The sequence below is a fragment of the Culex quinquefasciatus genome, chromosome 3 (assembly GCF_015732765.1).
Source record: "Culex quinquefasciatus strain JHB chromosome 3, VPISU_Cqui_1.0_pri_paternal, whole genome shotgun sequence".
Lineage (NCBI taxonomy): Eukaryota > Metazoa > Arthropoda > Insecta > Diptera > Culicidae > Culex > Culex quinquefasciatus.
The window spans coordinates 100,463,258-100,483,819 of record NC_051863.1 but is presented as its reverse complement, the minus strand read 5'-3'; the positions used below and the strand labels follow the sequence as shown (position 1 = coordinate 100,483,819).

Here is a 20,562-nt window from a genome sequence, read left to right as displayed (position 1 = left end):
CACCACTGGACTACCCGGAGCAGCTAATGGAAAGTGCATTCCCACAATTTGGACCGCCGTCGTCCAGAAGAGATTCGGTTTCGCCCTGGCACCGTTGAGCTATACGCCGAGTCGTGCCCGGTAAGCTGCGTGGTCAGCGTGCCAAGTCGATGAAGTACATCGTCGACTGATGATCCATTCCACGCCCGCAGCGAACCCAAGAACAAGCGGTTGCCGCTGGAGTTAGGAGCCGGTCGATTGGTTTAATCCGTCATTGGTTAAGCTGGGCGCCACTTGCCTCACAAGCTCATAGCTGATATCAGTTCCCACTCCCTCCCCCCAGCACGCGCGGTTGATCTAACATCCTTGCAAACAGAAGAATTTGGATATATTTTTTTAATTTCTAAGTCATCCGACTGCAGGGTTGAAAATTGCTGAAAAAGAATCTTATAGCATATGGTCCCACGAGTTTTTGTCCCTCTTGGCACATATGGTTGCCAAGCCCCACATTCCCCTACAACATTTTGACCCTTAAAACGCCCTCCCTAAAACATCCTTCGCCGCTCGCAGTGCCTGCATCATCCCCAACGGGGTACTTTTACCCACAAATGTCTGCACAACAGCCTCGTAACCCTTAAGAAAACATTCGTACACTTCTCCTGCCCAATCGTGACCGGCACCATCGCTCGCTGTTCCTCCAAATCCACCTCCTTCGTGATACCCAGCAGCTTCGTAATGTCCACGTCCACGTTGTCCGACTCGACGTTACTTTCAAAGCGCAGGTTGTTCAGCGCCTACTCGTGGCCACGATACGCCTTAATATAATCGGGCAGGGCGGAAAGCTTCGTGATCAACGTGTGGTACACTTGGTCGTACATCTGCTGAGTGGTTCCTTCGAAAAAGCGACCACTACCGGTCAGGAAGAGCGTGTCCCCGATGAAGATGACCTTATCTTCCGGGGTCTCGATGTAGTAGCACGGTGTGGAGATGCAACTGGCCCATGCGCTCGTCGTTACCACCGTAGATAGACAGCTTGTAAACGAGGGATCCGCCTGGTAGAGCTTCTACAGAACAGCATTGCCTCTGGCGTGGTCCCAATGGTGGTGCGTCGTCAGGACCTTGTTCAGCGTGACTCCGGCTTCCTTGGCCTGAACTTGTCGATCCTCGCCGTTCGGCGCAAGCAGCCTTTCCGTCGGAACGGACGTCGTACTGTAAGCAAGTCACTTCTAATCTCGTTGTACGGTCCGGAAGGCCAACTTCCGCTAGACCTCTCACCCACCTCTGTATCATTTTCACAACCCGTTAGATAATTTCTTCTCTGTTCGTTTGTCGCGATCACCATCATACAGCCTAATCGAGATTCGCGGTTCCCAGTGGTGGTTGTGCTCGCTGGCCAGCTTGTGAGGAATCGGCGACGAGAACACGGAAGAACGGTGTGATCCGCGTGATTCCGCATTCCAAGATTTTTCAATCATTTCAAACATCTGACATTTCGAAATGACATTTCTAAACGTCAAAATCAGAAGGGTTGCCAAAGTCAATCATTTTTTTCAAATTTTTCGTTTTGACGTTTCCAGTTCCAAAGGAAACGGAGGGGTAAGCCGATTTGGTGCCCACTTTTTGGAAGCGAGTGGCTTGTCGTGTCGTCGCTTATACTCTACGGCTGTCACAGCGCGCCGGAAGTAAACAAAAACTTTGACGGCAGCCCCAGCGCGTCCTTACAAAACCACGGCGACTGTCACAGCGCGCCGGAAATAAACTAACATTTTGACGGCAGTCCCAGCGCGTCCATACTTAACCTCGACGGCTGTCACAGCGCACCGGAAACAAACAAACATTTTGACGGCAGTCCAAGCGCGTCCATATTAAACCTCGACGGCTGTCACAGCGCGCCGGAAGTAAACAAAAACTTTGACGGCAGTCCCAGCGCGTCCTTATAAAACCTCGACGGCTGTCACAGCGCGTCCTCACAAAACCTCGACGGCTGTCACAGCGCGTCCTCACAAAACCTCGACGGCTGTCAAAGCGCGCCGGAAGTAAACAAAAACTTTGACGGCAGTCCCAGCGCGTCCTTACAAAACCTCGACGGCTGTCACAGCGCTCCGGAAACAAACAAACATTTTTGACGGCAGTCCCAGCGCGGCCATATTAAACCTCGACGGCTGTCACAGCGCGCCAGAAGTAAACAAAAACTTTGACGGCAGTTCCAGCGCGTCCTTATAAAACCTCGATGGCTGTCACAGCGCGCCGGAAACAAACAGACATTTTGACGGCAGTCCCAGCGCGTCCATACTTAACCTCGACGGCTGTCACAGCGCGCCGGAAACAAACAAACATTTTGACGGCAGTCCCAGCGCGTCCATATTAAACCTCGACGGCAGTCACAGCGCGCCGGAAATAAACAAACATTTTGACGGCAGTCCCAGCGCGTCCTTACAAAACCACGGCGGCTGTCACAGCGCACCGGAAATAAACAAACACTTTGACGGCAGTCCCAGCGCGTCCTTACTATACAAAACAAAATTCATGACGGCTGACTTAGGCCGCTGGGAAAAAAGAAAACACTACCCAATCGCCGCGAGCCACTGTTGTACGCGAACCACTACTTCAAAGACCGAATCACCTACCTCGGCGGATTCCTCAGTGCACCGGAACACGAAGGCGGAAGTCCAAGTGTAGAAAGTAACGAGAGCCTCGGTGGCAGTCCCAGCACGTCAGAAAAAAAGTAAACAAAGCTCCCAGGCGGCAGTTCCAGCGTGTCCAAACTGTTACAATTCACGCCTGCCAACACTCGGGGCAACTCCTACGACCTCCAAAAAATAGTTTTCCTCCAGAACTACTAATTTTAGTAGGCCTGGCAGGATCGCCAATGTGGAGTTTGGCCAGATCGTCTACGAATTGCCCCGGGCGTTGAGGCGAGGAATGGACGCTTACCAACGTCCACTCTGTTTGAAGTCCAACCACCAAAAGAGGCCGAGCTTACTCTGTGCGCACGTAAGCTCCGATCAGCCAAGCACTGTCACTGTTAGCCCGCCTGTCAGACTACTGGCGGGCGGGATTATTATGGCTCATCCACAAACACCATTACGGTGCCCCACATCATTCTAGCAAAATTCTTACAGAATTCTAGCAGGAGCAGCCCTCTGTCACGACCGCCATGTTTATGAAACCTAAATGTTCGACGCGAACATGAAGACGACAAAGAAGATGAAGAACGCATTTGCTGTCAAAATTTGAAAATAAACAAACCGCGTGGTAGAAAAAGGCATTATTTCATAATGTTGAAATGATTTCCATGAAAAAATAACGGCACGGGACACGTCCACGAAAGGTCGGATTCTACACAAGCACGCGATTCCTTTGATTCCCTGTGCGAGTCGACAGCGGGAGTTGGCCAGGATGTTTCTGCACTTGGTCGGTTACTCCCTGCCGGAGATTGCAGCGAGTTTTTCTGAAGGATCAACAGCGGGACTTGGCCAGTCCCCGGTCCAGCAACAGTTCTCATCTTTTTTCGTAACAGATTTGCACACACAAAAAGAGATGTTTCTTGAAAATTTGGTGTAAACAAACAGACAACACCAATACTGCTACACTCACAGAGCCCACGCAGTAGTATTAGTGAAGAGCCCACGATAAACAACGTGGGCTCTTCACTAATACTACTACGTGGGCTCTTCGAGGTTTTGGTGACTGTCAAACGTTCTAGCCATTTACAGTGGTGCCAGGGGGTTGAGCAGGAGGCCTGTCAGAATAGTTCTAGCAAAATTCTAGCAGGATTCTAACAGAACCGGTAGATTTCGCCGGCTCCTGCTAGAACCGGTTATTGCATTTGAGCTAGAATTCTTTGAGAATTCTTGCAAAGTTCTGGCAGGATGATGGCAAAGTTCTAGTAAGAATATAATTTCGCTTTGCTAGAATTCTGTAAGAATCCTGTGAGAACGCCGTGATTGGGCAGGATTCTTACAGAACCAATTCTGCAAGAAAATCTCGTATCTGGGTATGTGTGAACCGGTGGAGATGCTCTTAAAAGGATAAAGTGTACCCTTTTGCAAAGGGTAATCCTCGAATACCGTTTTAAAGGATACTTTCAACCCTTTGAACTGGTAACTTTAGTTTTGAGTGTAGAATCGACAAAATACCGCGGTGTACACATTCGATCATTTCGATGTGTCAAATCGACACATTTTGGACGTAATTTTAATCTTCAGTGTAAATTTTTAAACATTGAAAAAAGTGTTTTTAACATTAATTAATGAAAGTTTCATTAAACAAAATAGTGCAATAGTTATTAAATGGGTAATTTGTAATAATCAAACACTGTTGTGCTCCTTGCCTCTCTTGTCTTTGAGTTAGACATTTCAATCAATTATTACAAAAATGTTTTGCCCTATTGAGATGTTGATCACTAAATGTTTTTTTTTTTCAAACATGGTTGGTCATGGTGTATTTTATCATGAAGTTCTTATTTTCAGGAGTCAAAAAGTAATGTAAACAATTTGCCCGTATACATTGTGCGTAAAGTGTTAGAAAAGTGAAATAACTTCGAGAACTTATAACATATGTGAGTGCTACGTAAACTTTATCAGCGGTAGTAGAAAATATTCAATAACAAGTGAATGTTCGTGGACATCTGTTTAAATTTTATGTTGGCCGTGGCCATAAGTTGAATAAAAATTAAGTTAGATTATAATTCAAACATAAGCCATGATTTAAGACGATAAATTTGAAGTTTTACTTAAAGCGAGCAAATGTTGAGTAATGTATAATTCGATGACGTCGTGGATTGAAAAAATAAACTAAATTGGTTTTAGGATGTAGGTATTCTAAACAATAAAAAAAACTGTTTTTACTGTGAATATAAACATAAAAGCAATGAAATGACTAATGTTGTAATTGTAATTGTAATTGATTGTTTATTTGTGACGAGAGCCTGTTAGTTTACAACTTTTTATCAGGTTAAGGAGGTAACTTTAAGATAGAAAACGGAGATAAATAAACCAACCAAATGGTTCCAAATAAAGCTAAAATTCCAAGTTAGATGCGGAAGGCTTAAACTAGTTGTTTAACACAGCTTTTAAACGAAAATAGGGTTGTTTTGTCTTTGCCTCGATCGGCAATCCGTTCCAGCAAGTGGCTCCGTACACCAGTACACTTTTCCCACTGGAAGTAGTGTGTCTGGGGATGATGAAACAGCGCGCTCGTTCCAGTTGTCCTCGCTGCACGTGCTGCTGGATGTACTCGGGAAGGCTGCCGTGGTACGCTTGCCGCATGAAGCAGCAGATCCTTAGGCGTTGATTGGACGGCAAATCCACTCCCAGGATGTTGTCGCGAACAGCCGCTGTTGTGTCTCGTCGTACGGCCGACTTGAAGCAGCGATGCAGCTGTCCTTTCAGTGCAGCTGACAGGCCCGGAGTGTAGATGATATCGCCGTAGGAGAAGATCAGCATCACCACCGCCTGCACCAACTTGAGTCTAGTCTGCGTTGACAGTACCAAGCCAAACCGGCGGAAAGTTCTGTTTTACCTCAGGTTTTTTAGTGCTGTTTAATTTGAAAGGAGTCATAGATGATTTTTTACATTCCATTAAACCAAGTGGGAGATGAGGGCAAATCTAACACTGCAAATTTTAAATCCATTTTTCGGCAACGGAAAAACACATAAACCAATTAGCGATAGTGTAGCCGTGAAAACCGCAGTCCTAGTGTAGCCCAGTCAAATCAATCCGAATTCTGAAACGGAATCTAATTAGTATACAAATTCCGTTTCAAACGCAACAACCGGTACGAACACGGAACCGGTTGTTGCGTTTGAAACGGAATTTGTATACGATTCTAATTAGATTCCTGCAGGCCAAGGATTGATACCTAAGAGCATGCAATGGCACTGACCTTGTTGCGTGCTCTTCGGTTGACGTCCACGTAAGGAACATCCTGGAAGGAGCGCAACTAACTACATCCGTAGTTCTGTTAGATCATCCGAATTATCTTGATCAGAACAGTATAGCTCTGGTTCCTTGCGAGTGTCCTATTTTCTTACCTCCACGTTGGCTTGGTTTTCATGATGACCTAGCTGGTGGCCTGTGGAAACAGATCGTAAACCTTTGACCACCGCGGGTCAGAGTCAAGACGACTAAAAGAAAGGGGCGCGACAATGTGGGAAAGGGAAGTAATTTGTGATTGTAGACGGTATTGTTTTGATTCGCAGTATGTTGAGTCAACTGCTGTGGATGTACCTGAAACATCGCACAACGGGGTTTCTCTTCTCTTCATTCTCAGCTACCACCTATCTCCTTTTTTTTTATTTTGCTCTACTGATTCTCACTTCTTCACTGATTCTTCTATTTAATATCCATCATTTGATTTTTATTTTACTAACTTTTGATTCTCTTATCTCTCAAAACTTTTCCACTCTTTTTTACCAATTGATACTGCTGTAACAAACTTTGTTTTGTTTTTTTTCCTTAAAAATATGCTTTTCCTTAATGTACTAGTAATATCATGTCTATTTATCATTTGCCTAATCTTTTTTTGATTTTATTGCGAATTTATTTATTTGAATAATTCTTTATCTGTCCTATAAATTATCATTACTATAATCTAAGCTTGTTTTGTATCTCTATTTATTAACTATTGTCTAATTTTACATCTAATACATCTAGCTTCTCATTTTTATTCTTTTAAATACACTCACCATTCTCTTACTATTGATTCTTGATTTTTATGAAAACAATTCTCTTTTACTGTCTGTTGTTTTGAAACTTCACCTTTTTCTTAAGCAAGTGAGGTTCGAGCCCTTGCTCAATTTATGGAATGATTAAAGGATTAACACAAATATTACTATTGTACTTTTGAAAAACTTTTCTAAAATGCTTAGGACCAAAAATTGTAACAAAACACCGCGACAAAAGAAATAGCAACATATAAACACGACTCAACAATAGGGAAGATTTCAGGAGAAAACAATACACAGTAAAATAACAACTAGTTTTTGAATTCAAACTAAAAATAAAACAGTTTTTGCTTTAAAGAAAGTTGATAGGCACACTAAAATGGTTAGGCGCTTATACTTACATCAAACCCTACGTAATGTACCACCCCCGGCCGAGTTAAAATGCGTAACCGGAAAAGAAGGTGTGCATGCCTGGCACGAACACTCAAAGCGTGTTCTAGCGTGCTGCTTGTACTGACTCAGAGCAAGGGTGAGATGTAGGTGTAAGGGCAGTGCGTGTTCGTCGGGAACCTGGTGCATAAGATTGGTCAAGGCCCGTTCTTACACTGGAAATTGCGAAATTGCGAATTGCGATTCTAATTAGATTCCGTTTCAGAATTCTGATTGATTTGACTTGGAGAGATAGCTTCACCAGGTTAGCGAACGACTGGACATGGCGTACCATAGGTACTTCGAGTACCGCAGGAATAAAATAGACCCACCAAGCGGTCCTTTAGCCTCTTGTCCAGTAACTCCGATACCCTGGCCTCCCCGCGGCGCTAGCCGGGATACTAGTAACCATTGGAGAGATCGGGTAACCAACCCCGGTGGGAACTCTGGTAGTATGCTGACAGGGAAGGGGGGCTCCATCCTCTTCGGAGGGTGTAGCTATGCCGTTAGGCCTCGTGAGAAAGGCCCCCGTTACGGTGTCGAGAGAAAACCGGAGCTGGGTCTCGGTAGCTTCAAGGTGGCAGCCCCACCCCGAGACTAGGTATCGCAGCCCCAATCTGGCTGCATACCGAAAATTCAAGTATTACGAACAATCAAGAAGGAATAAGGATCCGGAACAAACGGCATAGACCTAGGCACGAAAAGGACACCGATTGGAAACTCGGAACATGGAACTGCAGATCGCTACGTTTCGATGGGTATGAGTACGCTCTGTTGAACGAGCTCAAACCCCGCAACTTCGATGTTGTAGCACTGCAGGAGATGTGCTGGAAGGGAGCGAAGATGTGGGAGGATGATGCTTTGGAGCTCACCATGTACCAGAGCGGCGGAGCCGAAAACAAGCTAGGAACCGGCTTCATAGTGTTGGGCAAGATGCGGAGTCGTGTGATAGATTGGGAGCCGATCGACGACCGGATGTGTAGGTTGAGGATTAAAGGCCGTTTCTTCAACTATCACATCTTCAACGTACATTGCCCACACGAGGAATCATCCGATGCCGAGAAGGAAGCGTTCTACGCGAAGCTGGAGCAGAAGTTCGACAGCTGCCCGCAGAGGGACGTCAAGATCGTCATCGGAGATATGAACGCCCGCATAGGAAGGGAGGAGATGTACAAGCCGGTGATCGGGCCGAACAGCCTGCACACCGTCACCAACGACAACGGCCAGCGGTGCATCAACTTCGCAGCCTCCCGCGGTATGGTGGTACGGAGCACATTCTTCCTCGGAAAGACATCCACAAAGTCACCTGGACATCGCCTAACCAACGAACAAAAACACAAATCGACCACGTCCTCATCGACGGCCGATTCTTCTCGGACATACGGAACATCCGCACGTACCGCGGTGCGGACATCCACTCGGACCACTACCTGGTGGGTGCAAGCATGCACTCAAAACTGTCGACGACGTACCACCGACGACGGAGCCGGCTCCCACCGCCGTTCAACACCGAGCGGCTGCAGGACACGGCTGCGGCTCAGCACTACGTGCAGCAGCTGGAAGCGAGCCTGCCAACGGAGGAGGAACTCGGCGCTGCCTCGCTCAACGATGGATGGAGCAGAATATGCTCGGCCATCGGCAGTGCCGCTGAAGCCGCGCTAGGTAGTACGGTCCGAGTTGGAAAGCAGCGCTGGTTCGACGAGGAGTGCCAGCGGCTACTTGACGAGAAGAAAGCAGCTTATGCGGTGAAGCTGAGAGCCGCAACTGATGAGAACGTGGCCAGATACAAACAAGCGCTGAAACAGCAGAGAACGGTCTTCAAGCTCAAGAAGCGCCAGCTGGAAGATCGCGATCGCGCCGAAATGGAGCAGCTGTTCCGGCAGAACGAGACGCGAAAGTTCTACGAGAAGGTTAACCGGTCCCGCAAAGGCTATGCGCCGCAAGCCAACACTTGTCGGGACGCCGAGGGAAACCTTCTTATGGACAAAGGCGAGGTGTTGAACAGGTGGCAGCAGTTCTTCAACGAGCACCTCAACGACGATGTAGCGCATGGAGACGGCTTTGAAGCCCAACTTGGACCGCCCGCTGCTGACCAACAGTTCCCGGCACCTGATCTGGAGACGGTGAAGAAGGAGATTAGGCAGCTGAAGAACAACAGGGCCGCCGGTAAAGATCGGTTACCCGGTGAGCTCTTCAAATATGGAGGAGCGCAGTTGGCGAGGGCGATCCACTTGGTGATTTCTAAGATCTGGAGGGAGGAGAAACTACCAGAAGAATGGATGGATGGTGTCGTGTGTCCCATCTACAAAAAGGGCGATAAGCTGGACTGCGGCAACTACCGCGGCATCACGCTTATCAACGCGGCCTATAAAATCCTCTCCCAGATCCTCTGCCGTCTGCTGATACCGTACGCACGGAGGTTCGTGGGCCCCTATCAAGCGGGGTTTACCGGCGCTCGGGCCACCACGGACCAAATTTTCTCGCTCCGGCAGAGCCTCGAGAAATGCCGTGAGTACAACGTGCCCACACATCACATCTTCATCGATTTCAAGGCAGCGTACGATACAGTCGACCGCGAACAGCTATGGCAGATCATGCACGAGAACGGATTTCCGGACAAACTGACTCGGCTGATCAAGGCTACCTTGGATCGTGTGATGTGTCACGTGCGAGTGGCAGGAGCTAGCGGACCCTTCCAATCGCACCAAGGGTTACGACAAGGTGACGGCTTATCCAATGCGCTGTTTAACATCGGACTTGAGGGAGTTGTGCGAAGAGCGGGTATAGACACGAGAGGCACGATTTGCAACAGGACAGTCCAACTTCTTGCTTATGCGGACGACATTGACATTATAGCAAGAGACCTAGAGACGGTGAAAAGGGTTTACACCGCCTTAAAGACGCAAGCAAGACGAATTGGATTGGCCATGAATACGACGAAAACAAAGTACATGAAAGGGAGGGGCTCAAAGGACGTTGACCCCCCAAGACTCACCCCTTTAGCTGTGGATGGCGATGTGCTGGAGGAGGTGAGCGAATTCGTGTACTTGGGATCGCTGGTAACGGCCGACAACGACACCAGCTTAGAGATCCGGACTCGTATCCACTCCGCGAATCGCGCCTACTTTGGATTACGGAAAACCTTGACATCTGATCGAGTGCAACGCGCCACGAAGCTGACCCTGTACAAGACACTGATTAGACCGGTTGCCCTCTATGGCCATGAGACCTGGACGCTGCGGCAAGAGGACGAACGAGCCCTTGGAGTTTTCGAACGGAAGGTGCTGCGAACGATCTACGGTGGAGTACGTACAGCTCAGAACGAGTGGCGAAGGCGCATGAACCACGAACTGCACGCGCTGCTGGGAGAACCGACCATCGTCACACTGGCGAGAATCGGGAGGCTCAGGTGGGCCGGCCATGTCGCGAGGATGGACGAAGACCATCCTGTCAGGATGCTCTTTGACCGCGCGCGACCGGATGGCGGCACAGGCCGACGAGCAGGAGCACAGCGTGCACGATGGGGAAATCAGATCGAGGCGGACCTAAGAAAGATCTGCAACCTAGGAGACTGGCGAGCTGCAGCCCAGAACCGAGCAACATGGAACAACCTTCTTGATACAGCACGGGCACCGCGTATGGTGTTCTAAGCTGATTGGTATGTATGGTATGTATGATAGCTTCACCAAGGAGTGCCAGCGGTTAACATATCGAAGAGAAGAAAAAGTATGCCGGAACTAGAACGAATGTAAAACAGTGCATTTATTTATGGAATCGACAGGACGATACGAAAAGTTGAACTGTCAATTCCCTCCAGTTTTGTGTCACATAACATCCCAGTCAAATCAATCCGAATTCTGAAACGGAATTTGTATACGATTCTAATTAGATTCCGTTTCAGAATTCGGATTGATTTGTCTGGGACAAAGCGCACAATCAATGGGCGATCGGACAAGAAGACAACGTTGGTTTCGACAGTCGGCGGCCCAGTCACGAGCTGGTTCTGCCAGAATCCTGCTAGAACGGTGTAGAGCATGGCGGCTGCAGTAGCTGGGGACTAAAGACCAGCGGACCCACGGCCAAGTCAGTAATGCCAGGTGGTGTCGTGCATCGTAACACAGCTATACAGGATTGCGATTGAGAACATCCCGGGGGAGGCGATGAGCAAGATCTACCTGCTTCAGCAGTGGACACCGATTCGACGGAACTCGACCAGCACCATGTCGGCGATCCAGCTGCCGACGATCGTTGAGAAGCTTCTCCGATCGAGTCATAACATCTTCCAGCAAGAATCGCAGCCATTCGAATGCCTGCCAAGCTCCCTAACCTCGGTGCGACAACGACCTCGGTAGCAGTTGACGAGCTAGACACCGAGTCTGTCCTGGACCAAGCGGCCATGTTCCAGTCGACGAAATCATACGATACGATCGACGGCGGCTAAGACGAAGACAATAGAATCCCGCAAGTATCATCCCGGCGTCGAGTACAGTGGCGATGAGTCACGGTGGTGTCGCTGGATCTTGTGTGGACTCAGCAACGCGTCGATCAACTAGTCCGGCATTGACTGACAAAGCGACGGCCCAGAACCGAGTATTGCCTGTCATGGTGCCAACATCGATGTCCGGCGAGGCTCAGATTCATCCCAAGCGAAACTAAAAGTTTGGCTGTCCGTCACCGGCCTATTCAGCGCGACATGTGTTTACGACGAGCGCGGCTCCGAAAACCGGTTAATCGTACGTATTCCGTTTCAAACGCAACAACCGATTCCGTGTACGTACCGGTTGTTGCGTTTGAAACGGAATACGTAAACGATTCGAATTGATTCCGTTTCAGAATTCCGATTGAGTTGACTGGGATCTGGAATCGGCTACCCACTCTAACTTTAGGGGGGCTGCGGGCGAAAATCGGGCATCCCCAGTGCCAGTTCAGACCCTCTATCCAAGACTCAATCCGCGAAAATGTTGATTTTATATTTGCACACGCACACCAATAAACTTCGTGCATGCCAAAACGCACACTCTCTCTTTTTTCGTAACGCGCGAACTGTCATTTTTTTTTCGTTTGAACTTTTCAGTTGGCTAGAAAAAAAAAGTTGTTCCGGTGTGTTTTGGTCGGCAGATTAAAGGTAAGTTTTTATCTTTCATTTTCATTCCACCATCACTACTACCGCCTCCAGGACACGGTCATCGAGGAGGAACCGGAGGGCCCGCACGGAAAGGGGATCCATCGCCAAATCGCGATAAAGTTCGCTAAAACTAGCGAAAAATGTCGCTAATTTCTCAGCCTGCACAAAATTACCTAGAATCGCCAATTTTTTCGCTGGTTTGGAAACCGATGAAATTCTACCAAACCAGTGAAAAACACTGGTTTGGTGAAAAATGTCGCTGTTTGGGGTATCAGTTTTGCTAGAATCAGAAAATTTTCTCGCTGGTTTGGAAAAAGCGGCAGGGCACCAAAATCAACCAGGAGATTATTGTACTGGTTTTGGGAAACAATTTGCTTATCCAGCGGATTTCTTCACTGACCAGTGTTCTTTTACGCTGGATCAGCGTTTTCTATCGCTGACGTCCGGGTTTTTTTCCGGCGGCAGCAGCTCGTACCAAAATCAACCAGTAGATTATTGTGCTGGTTTTGGGAAACAATTCGCTGGTCCAGCGGATTTTTTCACTGAACTGGTGTTCCTTCACGCTGGATCAGCGTTTTCTATCGCTGACGTCCGGGTTTTTTTTTCCACGGCAGCAGCTCGTACCAAAATCAACCAGGAGATTATTCTACTGGTTCCGGCAAAAAATCCGCTGGTTCAGTGAATGTTTCCACTGGACCAGTGTTTTTTTGCACTGGATCAGCGTTTTTTATCACCGACGTTTGTTTTTTTGTTTTGGCGGCAGAAGCCTATGCCAAAATAAACCAGGTTGTACTTACTTGCCACAGCACAAACTGTTCCGCGGCCATGGTCAAGTACCTCGCCTACGATTCTTGCTGCCACCACGGCTCTGTCATCCACATATAAAGCGAGTGAAGTCAAAATCGAACCAAGATCGAACCAAATTTTTGGCGCGTTGCTTTTGAAAATGTCGTATGCGCATCGAACATAAATAACAAAAATAAAAATCTTTTTGCCTTCCTCACCTTACTGAGGAAAGGCTATAAAATCACTCAGAAAATGAACTTCTTAATTCGACCTTGTAGACCAACCTTCACGTATACCTATCGACTCAGAATCATGTTCTGAGCAAATGTCTGTGTGTGTGTGTGTGTGTGTGTGTGTGTGTGTGTAGGGATGTGGGTCTGTGCACCAAAAAATATGCACTCGATTATCTCAGCACTGGCTTAACCGATTTGGACCGTTTTGGTCTCATTCGATTTGTCTTGGGGTCCCATAAGTCCCTATTGAAAATTATGAAGTTTAGTAAAGTACTTCAAAAGTTATGCTAAAAAAACGATTTTGGCGTATGTCCGGAAGATTGTAAAAAGGGTGGTTTTTGCAAGAAACCCTATCATGTTATACATTTTCAGAAATGTATTAAAAAGACCTTTCCAATGTGCCCAAAACATTGAAGATCTGACAACCCTATCAAAAGTTATTAGCACTTAAGTGTTATTTATACACTTTTTGGAGGCCAGATCTCAGATATTTCAATGATAATGATGTCCGGGCCCATCATGCAACCCATCGTTAGTTAGATAATCGAAAAACCTTTCAAATGAGCCTAAAACATCAAGGATCTGACAACCCTATCAAAAGTTATTGGCACTTAACTGTTATTTATACACTTTTCGGAGGCCGGATCTCAGATATTTCAGTAAAAATGATGCCCGGGTCCATCATGCGACCTGTCGTTAGTTAGATAATCAAAAGACCTTTCAAATGAGCCTAAAACATCAAGGATCTGACAACCCTATCAAAAGTTATTAGCACTTAACTGTTATTCATACACTTTTTGGAGGCCGGATCTCAGATATTTCAGTAAAAATGATGTCCGGGTCCATCATGCGACCCATCGTTAGTTAGATAATCGAAAGACCTTTCAAATGAGCCTAAAACATCAAGGATCTGACAACCCTATCAAAAGTTATTGGCACTTAAGTGTTATTTATACACTTTTCGGAGGCCGGATCTCAGATATTTTAGTAAAAATGATGTCCGGGTCCATCATGCGACCTGTCGTTAGTTAGATAATCAAAAGACCTTTCAAATGAGCCTAAAATATCAAGGATCTGACAACCCTATCAAAAGTTATTAGCACTTAACTGTTATTCATACACTTTTTGGAGGCCGGATCTCAAATATTTCAGTAAAAATGATGTCCGGGTCCATCATGTGACCTGTCGTTAGTTAAATAATCGAAAGACCTTTCAAATGAGTCTAAAACATCAAGGATCTGACAACCCTATCAAAAGTTATTGGCACTTAAGTGTTATTTATACACTTTTTGGAGGCCGGATCTCAGATATTTCAGTAAAAATGATGTCCGGGTCCATCATGCGACCCATCGTTAGTTAGATAATCGAAAAACCTTTCAAATGAGCCTAAAACATCAAGGATCTGACAACCCTATCAAAAGTTATTGGCACTTAACTGTTATTTATACACTTTTCGGAGGCCGGATCTCAGATATTTCAGTAAAAATGATGCCCGGGTCCATCATGCGACCTGTCGTTAGTTAGATAATCAAAAGACCTTTCAAATGAGCCTAAAACATCAAGGATCTGACAACCCTATCAAAAGTTATTGGCACTTAAGTGTTATTTATACACTTTTTGGAGGCCGGATCTCAGATGAAAAAAAAAACGAAACTATTGGCACTACGCCCCCCGGGGCATGGCCTTCCTCTAACGTGGGATTTCTGCTCCAGCGCCTCTGACGAGACAGGAGAAACCGGGACCGACGTTTTACTTCACCATCCGATAGAAGCTCAGTGGATAAGGCGGGAATCGAACCCGCGTCTCATAGCATCATCGGGATCGGCAGCCGAAGCCGCTACCCCTGCGCCACGAGACCCACGGATCTCAGATATTTTAGTAAAAATGATGTCCGGGTCCATTATGCGACCTGTCGTTAGTTAGACAATCGAACGACCTTTCAAATGAGCCTAATACATCGAGGATCTGACAACCCTTTCAAAAGTTATTAGCACTTAAGTGTTATTTATACACATTTTAGAGGTCGGATTTCAGATATTGTGATAAAAATATTGTCTGAATCTTCCATGCGAACTATCGTTGGATAGGTTTTTTTTGCCGATGAGCCAGAAAAATTAATGGTCTGCGAACCCTATCAAAAGAAATTAGTAATAAAGTTGATTTGTTAAACATGTTAAGGGAATGTTGCTATTTTTACTGAATGTATTGACTTCATGAATGTGAGGAAGGCACCAACCACCTAAAGGTGGATTAAGTAACGTTTTTATATTTAATCTCAAGGGACAAGTAGGGGTACAGCATTTAATTCCGTCAAGCAACTAATGTTGGCATATCAGCACTGTGGTGTTCAGTGACCGCTAGTTTAAAGTTTTTTTTTTTGACTGACATTTAAGTATTCAATTCGTTTTAAAACAACGGTGAAGAAGAATCAAACTTATTTAATTTTATTTCAAGGTAACTGAAGATTTTAAGTTTAGTTTAGTGAGTTTGGTTGTATATAGTATCGTCAAGTAGAACTTTGTTTTATTGATCTAATAAATGTAAAATGTGGAAAAATTTACGTTAGAATTGAAATTATCTCGCAAAAAAACTGGCAAAAATAGTTTGGGAACAAAATTTATGTATTTATTTCATACGACCTTTTCAAAACCACGCGTAAACAATATTGACAGCACCTCTGGCGGGGACTTCAGGAAACTGCATGCGTGTCAGATCCTTGGCTGCCACCTGCGACAATTTGTGCACTCATCTATGCAGCAGTACAAATACATCTCCAGCTTCACTGCACCGTATTTTTCTGCTGCGAGAACTTTATGGAAACGTGCTTCTTTTCATTGAAAAGAACCCTCACCTGTTGAGTATGTATTTTAATGCTGAACACTTGATGCAGAACTTTTTCATGCTTTTTGTTTTGAAAACCCTAAAGCAATTCGATTGCCACAAATCGCTTCCGAACGTGCACAATAACAAACATTTATGACGGCTGTCGGAAGGATGTGTATCAAACCAGCGAAAACTTTCGCTGGAAAAGAAACCGTTTCGGAAATAACAAACCAGCGAAACCAAGTTGCTGGATTTGATTTCGCGCAGCCACCTTTTTCAGCGAAAAATTTCGCTGGTTTAGAGAAAAATTTCGCTGGTTTAGAGAAAAATTTCGCTGATATCAGCAAAACCAACCCAGCAAAATTCGGTCGCTGGTTTGGCGATCGATCCCCTTTCCGTGCGAAATCGAGCAGGCAACTAACTCCTGGCCCAGAACCAGCAGCACAAAGCAACACCAGTCGCACATTCCGACCCCGCAAGAGCTGTAGATTCACACCCAGAGCATCATGCAGAACGAGCTGCTCCGCAAGATGTTGTACGAGTAGGCCGTTGAACCGGTCGCCGCCAACCCGGCCGTGCAGCAGTTTATCCCGTCCGCCTGCCCCAACATCCAGCGCAGTTTGTCGGCGCTGAGCCAAACGGCCGCCGGAGGGAAACAGTTCTCTGCGCCGCCACCGCAGCCGTCGATGGCCAACTAATTGTTCCCCGTCGTATCAACCGCGACTGAGCTGACCAACTCGAGGCAACAGATGCAACCACTCACAACTTCAGGGACGTCACGCCGCCGGGTCCGGCCGAGGTCGCTTCGGCAAGAGTACCGTCAGCGGGAACCTCAACTGACCAGCGTTGATTTGCTAGAGTGTTCCGCATTTTGTCCCATTTCTTCTTCCGAGAGAGACTTCTTGCACCCTTTTTGTTCTGCTTCATCTGCAGGAAAGTAGCTTTTATTTTACTACTCAAAGTTCAATGTAAATTTTTTTTAAATTTTATTTGAATGTCCCCCCAAAACATTTTTTTACCGATTCTATACTGTGTTTCGTTCCTTCAGTATTTCTTTTACGACATAAAGTTTCCATCAATACTAAATATTGTTTTAATGATGTAGAAATTCCCAATTATATAAATACATTGAAAGATACAAAATACAAAAAATCACAGCTACGAATATACAATTTAACAAAAACACTAAACAACTATAATATTAATATTCTCGACTGCAATGAAAAATATAAAAATACATAGATTAAAAAATCAACAAAAATAAAAAAAATACAAAAATATCAGAAGTTCAAAAATATAAATAAGCAACATCATGTTTTTTACAACATCAAAACAGGACACCATTTGTTAAGAAATTTTAACTAAACTTAACTAAATTTTAATTGAACATAAAAATACCAAAATTTTGATAATTTAACTGAATAATTTTACTAAAAGAATTAAGAATTAAGTAAATTAGTAATAAAGTTGATTTGTTAAACATGTTAAGGGAATGTTGCTATTTTTACTGAATGTATTGACTTCATGAATGTGAGGAAGGCACCAACCACCTAAAGGTGGATTAAGTAACGTTTTTATATTTAATCTAGAGGGACAAGTAGGGGTACAGCATTTAATTCCGTCAAGCAACTAATGTTGGCATATCAGCACTGTGGTGTTCAGTGACCGCTAGTTTAAAGTTTTTTTTTTTTTGACTGACATTTAAGTATTCAATTCGTTTTAAAACAACGGTGAAGAAGAATCAAACTTATTTAATTTTATTTCAAGGTAACTGAAGATTTTAAGTTTAGTTTAGTGAGTTTGGTTGTATATAGTATCGTCAAGTAGAACTTTGTTTTATTGATCTAATAAATGTAAAATGTGGAAAAATTTACGTTAGAATTGAAATTATCTCGCAAAAAAACTGGCAAAAATAGTTTGGGAACAAAATTTATGTATTTATTTCATACGACCTTTTCAAAAACCACGCGTAAACAATATTGACAGCACCTCTGGCGGGGACTTCAGGAAACTGCATGCGTGTCAGATCCTTGGCTGCCACCTGCGACAATTTGTGCACTCATCTATGCAGCAGTACAAATACATCTCCAGCTTCACTGCACCGTATTTTTCTGCTGCGAGAACTTTATGGAAACGTGCTTCTTTTCATTGAAAAGAACCCTCACCTGTTGAGTATGTATTTTAATGCTGAACACTTGATGCAGAACTTTTTCATGCTTTTTTGTTTTGAAAAAACCCCTAAAGCAATTCGATTGCCACAAATCGCTTCCGAACGTGCACAATAACAAACATTTATGACGGCTGTCGGAAGGATGTGTATCAAACCAGCGAAAACTTTCGCTGGAAAAGAAACCGTTTCGGAAATAACAAACCAGCGAAACCAAGTTGCTGGATTTGATTTCGCGCAGCCACCTTTTTCAGCGAAAAATTTCGCTGGTTTAGAGAAAAATTTCGCTGATATCAGCAAAACCAACCCAGCAAAATTCGGTCGCTGGTTTGGCGATCGATCCCCTTTCCGTGCGAAATCGAGCAGGCAACTAACTACTGGCCCAGAACCAGCAGCACAAAGCAACACCAGTCGCACATTCCGACCCCGCAAGAGCTGTAGATTCACACCCAGAGCATCATGCAGAACGAGCTGCTCCGCAAGATGTTGTACGAGTAGGCCGTTGAACCGGTCGCCGCCAACCCGGCCGTGCAGCAGTTTATCCCGTCCGCCTGCCCCAACATCCAGCGCAGTTTGTCGGCGCTGAGCCAAACGGCCGCCGGAGGGAAACAGTTCTCTGCGCCGCCACCGCAGCCGTCGATGGCCAACTAATTGTTCCCGTCGTATCAACCGCGACTGAGCTGACCAACTCGAGGCAACAGATGCAACCACTCACAACTTCAGGGACGTCACGCCGCCGGGTCCGGCCGAGGTCGCTTCGGCAAGAGTACCGTCAGCGGGAACCTCAACTGACCAGCGTTGATTTGCTAGAGTGTTCCGCATTTTGTCCCATTTCTTCTTCCGAGAGAGACTTCTTGCACCCTTTTTGTTCTGCTTCATCTGCAGGAAAGTAGCTTTTATTTTACTACTCAAAGTTCAATGTAAATTTTTTTTAAATTTTATTTGAATGTCCCCCCAAAACATTTTTTTACCGATTCTATACTGTGTTTCGTTCCTTCAGTATTTCTTTTACGACATAAAGTTTCCATCAATACTAAATATTGTTTTAATGATGTAGAAATTCCCAATTATATAAATACATTAAAAGATACAAAATACAAAAAATCACAGCTACGAATATACAATTTAACAAAAACACTAAACAACTATAATATTAATATTCTCGACTGCAATGAAAAATATAAAAATACATAGATTAAAAAATCAACAAAAATAAAAACCCAAAAATATCAGAAGTTCAAAAATATAAATAAGCAACATCATGTTTTTACAACATCAAAACAGGACACCATTTGTTAAGAAATTTTAACTAAACTTAACTAAATTTTAATTGAACATAAAAAATACCAAAATTTTGATAATTTAACTGAATAATTTTACTAAAAGAATTAAGTTAATTTCTTTAACTTTTGCGATTTTGAGTGATACAATTTACGAAAATTAAAAAACTGAAACTGATTCAGGTAATCATTTTAAATTATTTTACTTAATTTAAACTAAATTTAACATAATTCAATTAAATTAAATTTATGCAAATTTAACTAGAAATAACTAAATTCAACAAATTAAAAATATTTTAATCAATTTAACTAAATCTGAATAAATTTAAGCATGAGCATGAGAGATTACCCATGGTTGTCCTTCTCCGTTGCTGAACAGGACCGTAATATCCTATCAATTCAACGATCATACGCTTTAACGATCTAATGGTGTTTCCCTTATCAACAGCATGTATGAATGCGCAGAAAAGATAAAACATCAAGATCATCAAAACTAGATCTGGAACAAATAGGTAACAGTCATTGGCCACCAACGGCGCCCGCCATGTCAGTTTGTAGATCTCGGAGGGATTGGGACGGGAATGTTAGTTTGCACAGGTTGCTACCAAGGGTGGGTTCTATACGATATCCACACCCCCGCGTGTGCCGGAAAACTACTTCTACTTGGGATTTTGTTAGTGGGAAAGGGTAATGGCCAGGATTCATCATAGAAGATGATGATGTGACCCAATAATCAATAAATTTCGTTTAATATGGTGGTGTATTATTATCAAGGTTATCAAGGCAAACAATCGGATGATGCGGATGAGACTATTCCCGTTTATTTGCTGTTGAGTTTAGCATAAATAATTCAATCTTAGACAGCCGGCTGTGAAAAGATAGAATCAAAATTATGTGTAATTAAAAGGTGAAATATTATACTCAGCGTAACATATTTACGTAGAGTTGACCTGAGACTATTTATACTTTTAAATTATTATAAGATGAGCGACCAATTAATTACTGATGAGTTATGAGTTATCTGAAGGACTTGAACAATCGCGTTGAAACAATAATTGTCACCGTGCTTTAC

The 20,562-nt window shown here is 44.5% G+C and overlaps 1 protein-coding gene and 1 pseudogene across 2 annotated transcripts in view; one reads left to right on the top strand and one right to left on the bottom strand.

The window, feature by feature from the left end:
• Nucleotides 1-331: 331 nt before the first annotated feature.
• LOC119769153 overlaps nt 332-20,562 on the bottom strand; it is a 65,980-nt pseudogene continuing 45,749 nt past the window's right edge.
• The window catches only part of LOC119770762, a 99,352-nt gene continuing 82,907 nt past the window's right edge, over nt 4,118-20,562 (top strand). For both annotated transcript variants that reach the window (XM_038266237.1, XM_038266238.1), the window contains exons 1-2: nt 4,118-4,275; nt 4,452-4,540. The gene's annotated coding sequence lies outside the window, so the exon portion shown is untranslated. The remainder of the gene's footprint in view (nt 4,276-4,451; nt 4,541-20,562) is intronic.